This window comes from Arachis hypogaea, chromosome 4 (assembly GCF_003086295.3).
Source record: "Arachis hypogaea cultivar Tifrunner chromosome 4, arahy.Tifrunner.gnm2.J5K5, whole genome shotgun sequence".
Classification (NCBI taxonomy): domain Eukaryota; kingdom Viridiplantae; phylum Streptophyta; class Magnoliopsida; order Fabales; family Fabaceae; genus Arachis; species Arachis hypogaea.
In genome coordinates this window covers 93,268,061-93,285,870 of record NC_092039.1, presented here as the reverse complement: position 1 = coordinate 93,285,870, position 17,810 = coordinate 93,268,061, and the positions used below count along the sequence as shown (strand labels likewise).

The 17,810-nt window shown below is 40.4% G+C and overlaps 2 non-coding genes across 2 annotated transcripts; both read left to right on the top strand.

Moving 5' to 3' along the window:
• The first annotated feature begins 2,399 nt into the window (after positions 1-2,399).
• On the top strand, positions 2,400-2,507 carry LOC112799010 (small nucleolar RNA R71). The gene has a single exon (XR_003200600.1). It is a non-coding gene; the product is annotated as a small nucleolar RNA R71 (small nucleolar RNA).
• A 12,973-nt stretch (positions 2,508-15,480) lies between these two features.
• Positions 15,481-15,588, top strand: LOC112799009 (small nucleolar RNA R71). Its single transcript, XR_003200599.1, has one exon. It is a non-coding gene; the product is annotated as a small nucleolar RNA R71 (small nucleolar RNA).
• Positions 15,589-17,810: the final 2,222 nt, after the last annotated feature.

The following is a 17,810-nucleotide window of genomic DNA, read 5'->3' as shown; positions in this document are numbered from 1 at the left end:
AAGGTTTGCTCGTCCTCGAGCAAAAGAAAGAAGAATAGAGGAGAAGAAGAAGAAAAAGGAGGATATGGAGGAGGTTGTGTGGTTCGGTCAAAAGGAGGAGAAGTAGTGTTTAAGGTGTGAGAAGATGAAGGATGGATGTGGGTGTTGAAGAGAAAGATGGGGTTTGATAGGTGAGGGGTTTTTGGGGAAGAGGTGTGGAGGTAATTGGTGAATGGGTGAAGAAGGGAGAGGGTGGTGGGGTTGGTGGGGATCCTGTGGGGTCCACAGATCCTTAGGTGTCAAGGAAAAGTCATCCCTGCACCAAATGGCATTCAAAAACACGTTTTGAGCCAATTCTGGCGTTAAACGCCGGGCTGGTGCCCCTTTCTGGCGTTTAACGCCAGGTTCTTGCCCCTTCCTGGCGTTTAACGCCAGTCTGGTGCCCCTTTCTGGCGTTAAACGCCCAGAATGGTGCCAGACTGGGCGTTAAACGCCCAACTGCTACTCTTACTAGCGTTTAAACGCCAGTAAGGCCTTCCTCCAGGGTGTGCTGTTTTTCTTCCTGTTTTTCATTCTGTTTCTGCTTTTTCAATTGATTTTGTGACTTCTTATGATCATCAACCTACAAAAAAGATAAAATAACAAAGGAAAATAGATAAAATATAACATTGGGTTGCCTTCCAACAAGCGCTTCTTTAATGTCAGTAGCTTGACAGAGGACTCTCATGGAGCCTCACAGATGCTCAGAGCCATGTTGGAACCTCCCAACACCAAACTTAGAGTTTGAATGTGGGGGTTTCAACACCAAACTTAGAGTTTGGTTGTGGCCTCCCAACACCAAACTTAGAGTTTGACTGTGGGGGCTCTGTTTGACTCTGATTTGAGAGAAGCTCTTCATGCTTCCTCTCCATGGTGATAGAGGGATATCCTTGAGCTTTAAACACCAAGGATTCTTCATTCACTTGAATGATCAACTCTCCTCTATCAACATCAATCATAGCCTTTGCTGTGGCTAGGAAGGGTCTGCCAAGGATGATGGATTCATCCATGCATTTCCCAGTCTCTAGGACTATGAAATCAGTAGGAATGTAATGGTCTTCAATTTTCACCAAAACATTCTCTACAAGTCCATAAGCTTGTTTCTTTGAATTGTCTGCCATCTCTAGTGAGATTCTTGCAGCTTGTACCTCAAAGATCCCTAGCTTCTCCATTATAGAGAGAGGCATGAGGTTTACACTTGACCCTAAGTCACACAAAGCTTTCTTGAAGGTCATGGTTCCTATGGTACAAGGTATGGAAAACTTCCCAGGATCTTGTCTCTTTTGAGGTAATCTCTGCCTAGACGAGTCATCCAGTTCTTTGGTGAGCAAAGGAGGTTCATCCTCCCAAGTCTCATTTCCAAATAACTTGTCATTTAGCTTCATGATTGCTCCAAGGTATTTAGCAACTTGCTCTTCAGTGACATACTCATCCTCTTCAGAGGAAGAATACTCATCAGAGCTCATGAAAGGCAGAAGTAAGTCCAATGGAATCTCTGTGGTCTCATTTTGAGCCTCAGATTCCCATGGTTCCTCATTGGGGAACTCAGTGGAGGTCAGTGCACGCCCATTGAGGCTTTCCTCAGTGGCGTCCACTTCCTCTCCTTCCTCTCCAAATTCGGTCATATTGATGGCCTTGCACTCTCCTTTTGGATTTTCTTCTGTATTGCTTGGGAGAGTACTTGGAGGGAGTTCAGTAACTTTCTTGCTCAGCTGTCCCACTTGTGCCTCCAAATTTCTAATGGAGGACCTTGTTTCATTCATGAAACTTTGAGTGGTTTTGATTAGATCAGAGACCATGGTTGCTAAGTCAGAGGGGTTCTGTTTAGCATTCTCTGTCTGTTGCTGAGAAGATGATGGAAAAGGCTTGCCATTGTTAAACCTGTTTCTTCCACCATTATTATTGAAACCTTGTTGAGGTCTCTCTTGATTCTTCCAAGAGAAATTTGGGTGATTTCTCCATGAAGAATTATAGGTGTTACCATAGGATTCTCCTAGGTAATTCACCTTTTCCATTGAAGGGTTCTCAGGATCATAAGCTTCTTCTTCAGATGAAGCATCCTTAGTACTGCTTGGTGCATTTTGCATTCCAGACAGACTTTGAGAAAGTAAATTGACTTGTTGAGTCAATATCTTGTTCTGAGCCAAAATGGCATTCAGAGTGTCAATCTCAAGAACTCCTTTCTTCTGACTAGTCCCATTGTTCACAGGATTTCTTTCAGAAGTGTACATGAATTGGTTATTTGCAACCATTTCAATCAGTTCTTGAGCTTCAGTAGGCGTCTTCTTCAGATGAAGAGATCCTCCAGAAGAGCTATCCAAAGACATCTTGGAAAGTTCAGAGAGACCATTATAGAAAATACCTATGATGCTCCATTCAGAAAGCATATCAGTGGGACACTTTCTGATCAATTGTTTGTATCTTTCCCAAGCTTCATAGAGGGATTCTCCTTCCTTCTGTCTGAAGGTTTGGACTTCCACTCTAAGCTTACTCAATTTTTGAGGTGGAAAGAACTTTGCCAAGAAGGCATTGACTAGCTTTTCCCAAGAGTCCAGGCTTTCTTTAGGTTGAGAGTCCAACCATGTTCTAGCCCTGTCTCTTACAGCAAAAGGGAATAGCATCAGTCTATAGACCTCAGGGTCTACCCCATTAGTCTTGACTGTGTCACAGATTTGCAAGAATTCAGCTAAAAACTGATGAGGATCTTCCAATGGAAGTCCATGGAACTTGCAATTCTGTTGCATTAGAGAAACTAATTAAGGCTTAAGCTCAAAGTTGTTTGCTCCAATGGCAGGGATAGAGATGCTTCTCCCATAGAAGTCGGGAGTAGGTGCAGTAAAGTCACCAAGCACCTTCCTTGCATTGTTGGCATTGTTGTTGTTTTCGGCTGCCATTTGTTCTTCTTCCTTGAAGAATTCGTCCAGGTGCTCTAAAGAGAGTTGTGCCTTGGCTTCTCTTAGCTTTCTCTTCAAGGTCCTTTCAGGTTCAGGATCAGCCTCAACAAGAATGCCTTTGTCTTTGTTCCTGCTCATATGAAAGAGAAGAGAACAAGAAAATATGGAATCCTCTATGTCACAGTATAGAGATTCCTTAAGGTGCCAGAGGAAAAGAAAAATGGAAGATAGAGGTAGAAAATTCGAACTTATCAAAGAAGATGGAGTTCGAATTTTGCATTAAGGGATAGTGTTAGTCCATAAACAGAAGGATGTGAGAAGAATGGGAGTAATTTTCGAAAATTAAGTAAAAGATTTTGAAAAATTTTTGAAAAACACTAATTGATTTTTGAAAATAAGAGTGGGAAAGAAATCAAGTGATTTTTGAAAAAGATTTTGAAATTAGAAGTTAAGAAGATTTGATTGAAAACTATTTTGAAAAAGATGTGATTAAGAAGATATGATTTTTAAAAAAATGTGATTGAGAAAATATGATTTGAAAACAATTTTAAAAGATATGATTTGAAAACAATTTGAAAAGATATGATTTTAAAAATTAATGACTTGCCTAACAAGAAAAGATATGATTCAAACATAAAACCTTCCTCAACAGAAAAGGCAAAAAATGTTCAATCAAATCATTAATTGTTAGTAAGTATCTTTGAAAAAGGAAAGAAATTGATTTTGAAAACATTTGATTGAAAAGATATGATTTGAAAAAGATTTGATTTTGAAAAACTTTGAAAACTTGAAAAAAAATTGATTTTGAAAACAAAATCTTCCCCCTTTAGCCATCCTGGCGTTAAACGCCCAGAATGGTGCACATTCTGGCGTTTAACGCCCAAACTACTACCCTTTTGGGCGTTAAACGCCCAGCCAGGCACCCTGGCTGGCGTTTAAACGCCAGTCTGTCTTCTTCACTGGGCATTTTTGAATGCTCAGCCTTTTTTGTGTGATTCCTCTGCAGTATGTTCTGAATCTTCAATTCTCTGTATAATTGACTTGAAAAGACACAAATTAAAAATATTTTTGGATTTTTAATAATACGGAATAATTAAAATGCAACTAAAATCAAATGCATGCAAGACACCAAACTTAGCAGTTTGTATACTACTGACACTAACAAGATGATAATGCACATGAGAAACAACAAAACACTCAAGTCAATAGAATTTAAAGATCAAAACAAGGAAATCATCAAGAACAACTTGAAGATTACTGAAGACACATGCATGAATTTGAAAAATGCAAGAAGAACAAAAACATGCAATTGACACCAAACTTAAAATGAGACACTAGACTTAGACAAGAAATATTTTTGGTTTTTATGATTTTGAAAATTTTTTTTTTTGGATTTTTCGAAAATTAAGTGAAAAAGAAAATAAAGGTATCAAAATTCTTAATGAGAATTCCAGGAATCATGCAATGTTAGTCTAAAGCTTTAGTCTAAAGGAATTAGACATAGCTAGCTAAGCTTCAGCAGGACACTGCATTCAAGAGCTAAATTAATGATGATCAATTAGCTTTGGTGATGATAAGAACATCACCTTGAAACACTAGAATTCATTCTTAAGAACTCTGAAAAAAAAAATACCTAATCTAAGCAACAAGATGAACCGTCAGTTGTCCAAACACAGAACAATCCCCGGCAACGGCGCCAAAAACTTGGTGCACGAAATTGTGATCACTACAACTTCGCACAACTAACCAGCAAGTGCACTGGGTCGTCCAAGTAATACCTTACGTGAGTAAGGGTCGATCCCACGGAGATTGGTGGTATGAAGCAAGCTATGGTCACCTTGTAGATCTCAGTCAGGCAAACTCAAATGGGTATAGTGATAAACGCATAAAACACAAAGATAAAGATAGAGGTACTTATGTATATCATTGGTAGGAACTTCAGATAAGCGTATGAAGATGCCTTCCCTTCCGTCTCTCTGCTTTCCTAATGTCTTCATCCAATCCTTCTTACTCCTTTCCATGGCAAGCTCGTGTAGGGTTTCACTGTTGTCAGCAGCTACCTCCCATCCTCGCAGTGAAAACTAATGCTAATGCACTCTGTCACAGTGCCGCAAATCACCGGTTTGGTTCCCTCCCCTACCGGAATAGAATCACTCTTTTGCGTCTGTCACTAACGCCCAGTAGGTTACAGGTTTGAAGCACGTCACAGTCATTCAATCATTGAATCCTACTCAGAATACCACAGACAAGGTTTAGACCTTCCGGATTCTCTTGAATGCCACCATCAGGTCCTGCCTATACCACGAAGATTCCGGTTAAAGAATCCAAGAGATATTCACTAGAGCCTTGATCGCTTGTAGAACAAGAGTGGTTGTCAGTCACTTTGTTCATGGGTGAGAATGGTGATGGGCGTCAATCATCACCTTCATCAAGTTGAAGAACAAGTGATATCTTGGATAAAGAACAAGCGGAATTGAATGGAAGAACAATAGTAATTGCATTAATACTCAAGGTACAGCAGAGCTCCACACCTTAATCTATGGTGTGTAGAAACTCCACCGTTGAAAATACATAAGTATGAGGTCTAGGCATGGCCGAATGGCCAGCCTCCCAATGATCTAAGAACTAAAATGTCCGAAGATTCCAAATACAATAGTAAAAGGTCCTACTTATAGAAAACTAGTAGCCTAGGGTGTACAGAGATGAGTAAATGACATAAAAATCCACTTCCGGGCCCACTTGGTGTGTGCTTGGGCTGAGCAATGAAGCATTTTTCGTGTAGAGACTCTTCTTGGCGTTTAACTCCAGCTTTTATGCCAGTTTGGGCGTTTAACTCCCGATTAGGTGCCAGTTCCGGCGTTTAACGCTGGGAATTCTGAGGGTGACTTTGAACGCCGGTTTGGGCCATTAAATCTTGGGCAAAGTATGGACTATCATATATTGCTGGAAAGCCCAGGATGTCTACTTTCCAACGCCGTTGAGAGCGCGCCAATTGGGCTTCTGTAGCTCCAGAAAATCCACTTCGAGTGCAGGGAGGTCAGAATCCAACAGCATCTGCAGTCCTTTTCAGTCTCTGAATCAGATTTTTGCTCAGGTCCCTCAATTTCAGCCAGAAAATACCTGAAATCACAGAAAAACACACAAACTCATAGTAACGTCCAGAAAAGTGAATTTTAACTAAAAACTAATAAAAATATACTAAAAACTAACTATATCATACTAAAAACATACTAAAAACAATGCCAAAAAGTATACAAATTATCCGCTCATCAATGGACTTCTACTTCTTTTCCCAACATGATGCAGTGAATCATCACTGCTCTTTTAACAGTAACTTCAGAACGGTTGCTGGTGGGCAATATGGAACACCCAATAAAATCCAGCCAGCCTCTGGTAGCTGGTTTGAGATCTTCTCTTTTGAGTTGATTTGGGATGCTAGTTGTGCTAGTGGTCCACCTGGCTTCAGAGATGCATATATCCTCTAGAATCTTGTCCAGGCCTTTGTTTACCCTCATCATTCTCCTATTAAAGGAGTCTGGGTCATCCTTCAGTTGAGGAAGCTTAAAGATCTCCCTGATTTTGTCAGGATGGGTGTGAACAATCTTTCCTCTGACTAAGGTCCGATGATCATAGAGGGCAGCTCCAATTATTCTTTGCCTGTCTGTCAGCCATAGATTTGCATAGAACTCCTGAACCATATTCCTTCCCACTTTCGTTTCAGGATTAGCTAGGATTTCCCAGTTCCTGTTTCGAATTTGTTCTTGGATCTTCGAATATTCATCTTCTTTCAGATCAAACTTGACTTCCGGGATCACTGATCTTAGACTCATTATTTTGTAGTAATGGTCTGAATGTTCTTTAGTTAAGAACTTCCCTTGATTCCAAAGTGGTTTTGGAATATTCTCTTTCTTACCTCTTGGGTTGGGTTGTTTTCCTTTAGGGGCCATGATCAAAGTGAGTATGTTTTTGTGATCACGGATAAGCACACCAAACTTAGAGGTTTGCTTGTCCTCAAGCAAAAGAAAAGAGAGAAGATGGATAGAAGGAGAGCAGGTGTGGAATGGTGGATGATGAGAGGGGCGCCAAAAGTGGATTTAAAGGGAGGGGGTGGGTTTTCGAAAATAAGAAAAGATATAAGATAAAAGATATGATTTATAAAAGATAAATATGACAAGAAAAGGATATAATTTAAAAAGATATGAATGATATTTAAAAATAAATTTGAAATTTATAATTTGAAAAAGATTTTAAAAGATAATTAAGTTTGAAAAGAAATTGGAAAAAGAGTTGGATTGGATTGGAAAAAGGTTTATGTTTATGTATGAAGCTATATTATTTTTGAAAAAGGGATTTTAGAAATTACGGTTCTTAGAAAAGTATTTTGATTTGAAGGATGACATTTTGAAACATGTTTATGCAAGAAATCATGATTTGAAACATAAAAAATTAGAAAATTTGTAAAGGAAAACGAATTTTACCTCCTCCCCACCATCCTGGCGTTAAACGCCCAACTGCTGCATGTTTTGGGCGTTTAACGCCCAGTTGATGCTTCTCCTGGGCGTTCAACACCCAACTGTTGCTTCTTTCTGGCGTTGAATGCCAGGAAGTCCTTTGTCACTAGGCATTTTTCTGAACGCCCAGGACGCTGTCAATCTGGCATTAAACGCCCATAAGGTGCTTCTTTCTGGCGTTCAACACCCAGAAGATGCTCCTTTCTGGCGTTTAACGCCCAGATGGCTACCCTTACTGGCGTTGAACGCCCAGTGGGTGCTTCTTTTGGGCGTTCAACGCCCGAAACATTTCTTACTGGCTTTTTCACGCTAATGAGCTTCCAAGTTCCCCTGTAACTCTGTGAATTCAATCAATTGCTTTTTTTACCTTGAAGATACTTTGACATATACCTGTAAAATTCAATTAAAAACAAACAAATAAAATTAAATTTTGTGAATGGCTGGGTTGCCTCCCAGCAAGCGCTTCTTTAATGTTGTTAGCTGGACTATTACTGAGCTTTAATTAAGTCTCAGTTTTGAGCATTCTTGCTCAAAATTGCTTTCAAGATAATGTTTAACTCTCTGTCCATTAACAATGAACTTTTTGTTAGAGTCATTATCCTGAAGCTCTACGTATCCATATGGTGATACACTTGTAATTACATATGGACCTCTCCACCGTGATTTTAATTTTCCGGGAAATAATTTGAGCCTAGAATTAAATAGCAGAACTTTCTGCCCCGGCTCAAAGACTCTGGATGACAATTTCTTATCATGCCATCTTTTTGCTTTCTCTTTGTAAATTTTTGCATTCTCGAAAGCATTGAGTCTAAATTCCTCTAGCTCATTTAACTAAAGCAATCGTTTTTCTCCAGCTAACTTGGCATCAAGGTTCAGGAATCTGGTTGCCCAGTAGGTCTTATGTTCCAGTTCCACTGGCAAGTGACATGCCTTTCCATACACAAGCTGGTATGGAGAGGTCCCTATAGGGGTCTTGAATGCTGTTCTGTATGCCCACAGAGCATCATCTAAGCTTCTTACCCAATCCTTTCTACGGTTAATTACAGTCCGTTCCAGGATTCTTTTAAGTTCTCTGTTAGAGACTTCAGCTTGCCCATTTGTCTGTGGATGATATGGAGTGGTTACCCTGTGGCTAACTCCATAACGAACCAAAGCAGAGTAAAGCTGTTTATTACAGAAATGAGTACCCCCATCACTGATTAATACTCTAGGGGTACCAAATCTGCTGAAGATGTGTTTCTGGAGGAATTTTAACACTGTTTTAGTGTCATTAGTAGGTGTTTGGTGCGCGAAATTGTGAACAATACTTTTTCACAACTCTCATAATCCCCGGTAATGGCTCCAAAAACGTGGTAGCTCAATACCATGGCATTACACAACTTCGCACAACTAACCAGCAAGTGCACTGGGTCGTCCAAGTAATAAACCTTACGCGAGTAAGGGTCGATCCCACGGAGATTGTTAGTATTGAAGCAAGCTATGGTCATCTTGTAAATCTTAGTCAGGCAAAGGCAAATGGTAATGGTGATGAACGAAAATAACACAAAGGTAAAGATAGTGATACTTATGTAATTCATTGGTAGGAACTTCAGATAAGCGCATGAAGATGCCTTCCCTTCCGTCTCTCTGCTTTCCTACTGTCTTCATCCAATCCTTCTTACTCCTTTCCATGGCAAGCTTAAGCAAGGGTTTCACCGTTGTCAGTGGCTACTGGTGCGCGAAATTGTGAACTATACTTTTTCACAACTCTCATAATCCCCGGTAATGGCTCCAAGAACTTGGTGGCTCAATACCATGGCATTACACAACTTCGCAGAACTAACCAGCAAGTGCACTGGGTCGTCCAAGTAATAAACCTTACGTGAGTAAGGGTCGATCCCACGGAGATTGTTAGTATTGAAGCAAGCTATGGTCATCTTGTAAATCTTAGTCAGGCAAACTCAAATGGTAATGATGGTGATAAACGAAAATAACATAAAGGTAAAGATAGAGATACTTATGTAATTCATTGGTAGGAACTTCAGATAAGCATATGAAGATGCCTTCCCTTCCGTCTCTCTGATTTCCTACTGCCTTCATCCAATCCTTCTTCCTCCTTTCCATGGCAAACTCGTGTAGGGTCTCACTGTTGTCAGCAGCTACCTCCCATCCTCGCAGTGAAAGCTAATGCACACACTCTGTCACAGTGCTGCCAATCACCGGTGTGGTTCCCTCCCCTACTGGAATAGAATCCAGTGATTCTTTTGCGTCTGTCACTAACGCCCAGTAAGTTACAGGTTTGAAGCACGTCACAGTCATTCAGTCATTGAATCCTACTCAGAATACCACAGACAAGGTTAGACCTTCCGGATTCTCTTGAATGCCGCCATCAGTTCTTGCCTATACCACGAAGACTCTGATCTCACGGAATGGTTGGCTCGTTTGTCAGGCGAGCACTCGGTTGTCAGGCGATCAACCATGCATCGTGCAATCAGGAATCCAAGAGATATTCACTAGAGCCTCGAATGCTAGTAGAACAAGAGTGGTTGTCAGTCACTTTGTTCATGAGTGAGAATGGTGATGGGCGTCAATCATCACCTTCATCAAGTTGAAGAACAAGTGATATCTTGGATAAAGAACAAGCGGAATTGAATGGAAGAACAATAGTAATTGCATTAATACTCGAGGTACAGCAGAGCTCCACACCTTAATCTATGGTGTGTAGAAACTCCACCGTTGAAAATACATAAGCATAAGGTCTAGGCATGGCCGAATGGCCAGCCTCCCAAGGAACTAAGATAGCATACAATGAAGATAGCTACCAAAGTCTACTTAAGATCTAAAAGTGATCAAAAGCTCTCTAATACAATAGTAAAAGGTTCTACTTATAAGAAACTAGTAGCCTAAGGTGTACAGAAATGAGTAATTGACATAAAAATCCTCTTCCGGGCCCACTTGGTGTGTGCTTGGGCTGAGCAATGAAGCAAATTTCGTGTAGAGACTCTTTTTGGAGTTAAACGCCAGCTTTGGTGCCAGTTTGGGCGTTTAACTCCCATTTGGGTGCCAGTTCCAGCGTTTAACGCTGGGATTTCTTGAGGTGACTTTGAACGCCGGTTTGGGCCATCAAATCTTGGGCAAAGTATGGACTATCATATATTGCTGGAAAGCCCAGGATGTCTACGTTCCAACGCCGTTGAGAGCGCGCCAATTGGGCTTCTGTAGCTCCAGAAAATCCGCTTCGAGTGCAGGGAGGTCAGAATCCAACAGCATCTGCAGTCCTTTTTGGTCTCTGAATCAGATTTTTGCTCAGGTCCCTCAATTTCAGCCAGAAAATACCTGAAATCACAGAAAAACACACAAACTCATAGTAAAGTCCAGAAAAGTGAATTCTAACTAAAAACTAATAAAAATATACTAAAAACTAACTAGATTATATCAAAAACATACTAAAAACAATGCCAAAAAGTATACAAATTATCCGCTCATCACAACACCAAACTTAAATTGTTGCTTGTCCCCAAGCAACTGAAAATCAAATAAGACAAAAAGAAGAGAATATGCAATGAATTCCAAAAACATCTGTGAAGATCAGTATTAATTAGATGAGCGGGGTTTTTAACTTTTTGCCTCTGAACAGTTTTGGCATCTCAATCTATCCCTTGAAATTCAGAATGATTGGCTTCTTTAGGAACTCAGAGTCCAGATAGTGCTAATGATTCTCTTAGTAAGATATGATGATTCTTGAACATAGCTATTTATTGAGTCTTTGCTGTGGCCCAAAGCACTCTGTCTTCCAGTATTACCACCGGATACATACATGCCACAGACACATAATTGGGTGAACCTTTTCAGATTGTGACTCAGCTTTGCTAAAGTCCCCAATTAGAGGTGTCCAGGGTTCTTAAGCACACTCTTATTTGCCTTGGATCACAACTCTTATTTCTAATATATTTTTTTCTCGTTTCCTTTTTTTCTCTTTTTTTTTCGGTTTTTTTTTTTTGAAAATGCTTTTTCTTGCTTCAAGAATCATTTTATTGATTTTTCAGATCCTCAGTAACATGTCTCCTTTTTCATCATTCTTTCAAGAGCCAACATTCATGAACCACAAATTCAAGATATATATGCACTGTTTAAGCATACATTCAGAGAACAAAGGTATTACCACCACATCAAAATAATTAAACTATTATAAAATTCAAAATTCATGCAATTCTTCCTTTTTCAATTAAGCACATTTTTATTTAAGAAAGGTGATGGATTCATAGGACATTCATAACTTTAAGGCATAGACACTAAGACACTAATGATCATAAGACACAAACATGGATAAACATAAGCATAAAATTCGAAAAACAGAAGAACAAATAACAAGGAAATCAAAGAACGGGTCCACCTTAGTGATGGCGGCTCTTTCTTGCTCTTGAAGATCCTATGGAGTGCTTGAGCTCCTCAATGTCTCTTCCTTGTCTTTGTTGCTCCTCCCTCATGATTCTTTGATCTTCTCTAATCTCATGAAGGATGATGGAGTGTTCTTGGTGCTCCACCCTTAATTGTCCCATATTGGAACTCAACTCTCCTAGGGAGGTGTTTAGTTGCTCCCAATAGTTTTGTGGAGGAAAGTTCATCCCTTGAGGAATCTCAGGGATCTCATGATGAGTAGGATCTCTTGTGTACTCCATCCTTTTCTTGGTGATGGGTTTGTCCTCATCAATGGGGATGTCATCCTCTATGTCAACTCCAACTGAATAACAGAGGTGACAAATGAGATGAGGGAAGGCTAACCTTGCCAAGGTGGAGGTCTTGTCCGCCACTTTATAGAGTTCTTGGGCTATAACCTCATGAACCTCTATTTCTTCTCCAATCATGATGCTATGGATCATGATAGCCCGGTCTAGGGTAACTTCGGACCGGTTGCTAGTGGGAATGATTGAGCGTTGTATGAACTCTAACCATCCTCTAGCCACGGGCTTGAGGTCATGCCTTCTCAATTGGACCGGCTTTCCTCTTGAATCTTGCTTCCATTGTGCGCCCTCTTCACATATGACTGTGAGGACTTGGTCCAACCTTTGATCAAAGTTGACCCTTCTAGTGTAAGGATGCTCATCTCCTTGCATCATAGGCAAGTTGAACGCCACCCTCACACTCTCCGGACTAAAATCCAAGTATTTCCCCCGAACCATAGTAAGATAATTCTTTGGATTCGGGTTCACACATTGGTCATGGTTCTTGGTGATCCATGCATTTGCATAGAACTCTCGAACCATCAAGATTCCGACTTGTTGAATGGGGTTGGTAAGAACTTCCCAACCTCTTCTTCGGATCTCATGTCGGATCTCCGGATATTCACCCTTTTTGAGTGAAAAGGGGACCTCGGGGATCACCTTCTTCAAGGCCACAACTTCATAGAAGTGGTCTTGATGCACCCTTGAGATGAACCTATCCATCTCCCATGACTCGGAGGTGGAAGCTTTTGCCTTCCCTTTCCTCTTTCTAGAGGTTTCTCCGGCCTTGGATGCCATAATGGTTATGGAAAAACGAAAAAGCAACGCTTTTACCACACCAAACTTAAAATGTTTGCTCGTCCTCGAGCAAAAGAAGAAAGAAGAGAGTAGAAGAAGAAGAAATGAGGAAGAAGGAGATGGTGGTGTGTTCGGCCAAAGAGGGGGAGAAGTGGTGTTTAGGTTGTGTGAAAATGAAGGGTTGAAGAAGGGTATATATAGGAGAGAGGGGGGTAATGGTTCGGCCATTATGGGTGGGTTTGGGAGGGAAAGTGGTTTGAATTTGAAGGGTGAGGTTGGTGGGGATTTATGAAGGATGGATGTGAGTGGTGAAGAGAAAGATGGGATTTGATAGGTGAAGGGTTTTTGGGGAAGAGGTGTTGAGGTGATTGGTGAATGGGGGAAGAAGAGAGAGAGTGGTGGTGGGGTCCTGTGGGGTCCACAGATCCTGTGGTGTCAAGAAAAAGTCATCCCTGCACCAAATGGCATCAAAATTCACGTTTTGAGCCAATTCTGGCGTTAAACGCCGGGCTGGTGCCCATTCCTGGCGTTTAACGCCAGGTTCTTGCCCTTTTCTAGCGTTTAACGCCAGTCCGGTGCCCCTTTCTGGCGTTAAACGCCCATAATGGTGCCAGACTGGGCGTTAAACGCCCAACTGCTAGGCTTACTGGCGTTTAAACGCCAGCAGCATCTTCCTCTAGGGTGTGCTGTTTTTCTTCCTGTTTTTCATTTTGTTTTTGCTTTTTTCATTGTTTTTGTGACTTCTCATGATCATCAACCTACAAAAAAGATAAAATAACAAAAGAAAATAATTAAATATAAAACATTGGGTTGCCTCCCAACAAACGCTTCTTTAGTGTCACTAGCTTGACAGAGGACTCTCATGGAGTCTCAGAAATGCTCAGAACCGTGTTGGAACCTCCCAACACCAAACTTAGAGTTTGAATGTGGGGGTTCAACACCAAACTTAGAGTTTGGTTGTGGCCTCCCAACACCAAACTTAGAGTTTGACTGTGGGGGCTCTGTTTGGCTCTGTTTTGAGAGAAGCTCTTCATGCTTCCTCTCCATGATGACAGAGGGATATCCTTGGGCCTTAAACACCAAGGATTCTTCATTCACTTGAATGATCAACTCTCCTCTATCAACATCAATCATAGCCTTTGCTGTGGCTAGGAAGGGTCTGCCAAGGATGATGGATTCATCCATGCACTTCCCAGTCTCTAGGACTATGAAATCAGTAGGGATGTAATGGTCTTCAACTTTGACCAGAACATCCTCTACAAGTCCATAGGCTTGTTTTCTTGAGTTGTCTGCCATCTCTAGTGAGATTTTTGCAGCTTGCACCTCAGAGATCCCTAATTTCTCCATTACAGAGAAGGGCATGAGGTTTACACTTGACCCTAAGTCACACAAGGCCTTCTTGAAGGTCATGGTGCCTATGGTACAAGGTATAGAAAACTTCCCAGGATCCTGCCTCTTTTGAGGTAGTTTCTGCCTAGACAAGTCATCCAGTTCTTTGGTGAGCAGAGGGGGTTCATCCTCCCAAGTCTCATTTCCAAATAACTTGTCATTTAGCTTCATGATTGCTCCAAGGTATTTAGCAACTTGCTCCTCAGTGACATACTCATCCTCTTCAGAGGAAGAATACTCATCAGAGCTCATGAATGGCAGAAGTAAGTCCAATGGAATCTCTATGGTCTCAGTTTGAGCCTCAGATTCCCAAGGTTCCTCATTGGGGAACTCAGTGGAGGTCAGTGGACGTCCATTGAGGTCTTCCTCAGTGGCGTTCACTGCCTCTTCTTCCTCCCAGAATTCGGCCATATTGAGGGCCTTGCATTCTCCTTTTGGATTTTCTTCAGTATTGCTTGGGAGAGTGCTTGGAGGAAGTTCAGTAATTTTCTTGCTCAGCTGACCCACTTGTCCTTCCAAATTCCTAATGGAGGACCTAGTTTCAGTCATGAAACTTTGAGTGGTTTTGATTAGATCAGAGACCATGGTTGCTAAGTCAGAGGTACTCTGCTTAGAACTCTCTGTCTGTTGCTGAGAAGATGATGGGAAAGGCTTGCTGTTGCTAAACCTGTTCCTCCCACCATTATTGTTATTGAAACCTTGTTGAGGTCTCTGTTGATCTTTCCATGAAAGATTTGGATGATTCCTCCATGAAGGATTATAGGTGTTTCCATAGGGTTCTCCCATGTAATTCACCTCTTCCATTGAAGGGTTCTCAGGATCATAAGCTTCTTCCTCAGATGAAGCTTCTTTAGTACTGCTTGGTGCATTTTGCATTCCAGACAGACCTTGAGAAATCATATTGACTTGTTGAGTCAATATTTTGTTCTGAGCTAATATGGCATTCAGAGTGTCAATCTCAAGAACTCCTTTCTTCTGACTAGTCCCATTGTTCACAGGATTTCTTTCAGAAGTGTACATGAATTGGTTATTTGCAACCATTTCAATCAGTTCTTGAGCTTCAGTAGGCGTCTTCTTCAAATGAAGAGATCCTCCAGAAGAGCTATCCAAAGACATCTTGGACAGTTCAGAGAGACCATCATAGAAAATACCTATGATGCTCCATTCAGAAAGCATATCAGTGGGACACTTTCTGATCAATTGTTTGTATCTTTCCCAAGCTTCATAGAGGGATTCTCCTTCCTTCTGTCTGAAGGTTTGGACTTCCACTCTAAGCTTACTCAATTTTTGAGGTGGAAAGAACTTTGCCAGGAAGGCATTGACTAGCTTTTCCCAAGAGTCCAGGCTTTCTTTAGGTTGAGAGTCCAACCATGTTCTAGCCCTGTCTCTTACAGCAAAAGGGAATAGCATCAGTCTATAGACCTCAGGGTCTACCCCATTAGTCTTGACTGTGTCACAGATTTGCAAGAATTCAGCTAAAAACTGATGAGGATCTTCCATTGGAAGTCCATGGAACTTGCAATTCTGTTGCATTAGAGAAACTAATTGAGGCTTAAGCTCAAAGTTGTTTGCTCCAATGGCAGGGATAGAGATGCTTCTCCCATAGAAGTCGGGAGTAGGTGCAGTAAAGTCACCAAGCACCTTCCTTGCATTGTTGGCATTGTTGTTGTTTGCGGCTGCCATTTGTTCTTCTTCCTTGAAGAATTCGTCCAAGTGCTCTAAAGAGAGTTGTGCCTTGGCTTCTCTTAGCTTTCTTTTCAAGGTCCTTTCAGGTTCAGGATCAGCCTCAACAAGAATGCCTTTGTCTTTGCTCCTGCTCATAAGAAAGAGAAGGGAACAAGAAAATGTGGAATCCTCTATGTCACAGTATAGAGATTCCTTTAGGTGTCAGAGGAAAAGAAGAGTAGAAGACAGAAGTGTAAAATTCGAACTTATCAAAGAGAATGGAGTTCGAGTTTTACATTAAAGGATAGTGTTAGTCCATACATAGAAGGATATGAGAAGGAGGGAAGTGATTTTCGAAAATTAAGTAGAAAATTTGAAAACAATTTTGAAAAACAATACTTAATTTTCGAAAATGAAAGTGGAAAAAAAAAATAAAGTGATTTTTGAAAAAGATTTTGAAATTGGAAATCAAAAAGGTTTGATTGAAAGCTTAATTTGAAAAAGATGTGATTAAAAAGATATGATTGATTAAAAAAATGTGATTGAGAAGATATGATTTGAAAACATTTTTAAAAGATATGTTTTGAAAACAATTTGAAAAAGATTTGATTTGAAAATTAAAAACTTGACTAACAAGAAAAGATATGATTCAATCATTAAACCTTTCTCAACAGAAAAGGCAGCATACTTGAAATGTTGAATCAAACCATTAATTGATAGTAAGTATCTTTAAAAATAGAATGAAATTGATTTTGAATAAGATTTGATTGAAAATTTGATTTGAAAAAGATTTGATTTTGAAAAGATTTTGAAAACTTAGAAAAAATCTGATTTGAAAACAAAATCTTCCTCCCTTAGCCATCCTGGCGTTAAACGCCCAGAATGGTATACATTCTGGCGTTTAACGCCCAAAATGCTACCTTTTTGGGCGTTAAACGCCCAACCAGGTACCCTGGCTGGCGTTTAAACGCCAGTCTGTCCTTCTTCACTGGGCGTTTTGAACGCCCAGCTTTTTCTGTACAATTCCTCTGCTGTATGTTCTGAATCTTCAATTCCTTGTATAATTGACTTGAAAAGACACAAATTAAAAATATTTTTGGATTTTTAATAATAAGGACAAACCAAAATGCAACAAGAATCAAATAACAATGCATGCAAGACACCAAACTTAGCAGTTTGTATACTATTGACACTAACAAAATGAAAATGCATATGAGACACACAAAACAATCAAGTCAATAGAATTCAAAGACCAGAGCAAGTAAATCATCAAGAACATCTTGAAGATCACCAAAATACATGAATGCATGCAGTTGACACCAAACTTATGATGAGACTCTAGACTCAAACAAGAAATATTTTTGGATTTTATGATTTTTTTCTTTTTTTTTTTCTTTTTTTTTTGTGTTTTTCGAAAATCAATTGGAAAAAGGTATCAAAATTCTTAATGAGAATTCCAGGAATCATTGCAATGTTAGTCTAAGACTTCGGTCCAGGAATTAGACATGGCTTCTCAGCCAGCCAAGCTTTCAAAGAAAGCTTCGGTCCAAAACACTAGACATGGCCAGAGGCCAGCCAAGCCTTAGCAATCATTGCTCCAAAAGCAAGATTGATGAAAATCAATAAGCTCTTGTGGTGATAAGTTGAAACCTCGGTCCAATCAGATTAGACATGGCTTCTCAGCCAGCCAGATTTCAACAAATCATCATGAAACAAGTAATACCTTACGTGAGTAAGGGTCGATCCCACGGAGATTGGTGGTATGAAACAAGCTATGGTCACCTTGTAAATCTCAGTCAGGTCCTCAATAAAGAGTTGTGCCTTAGCTTCTCTTA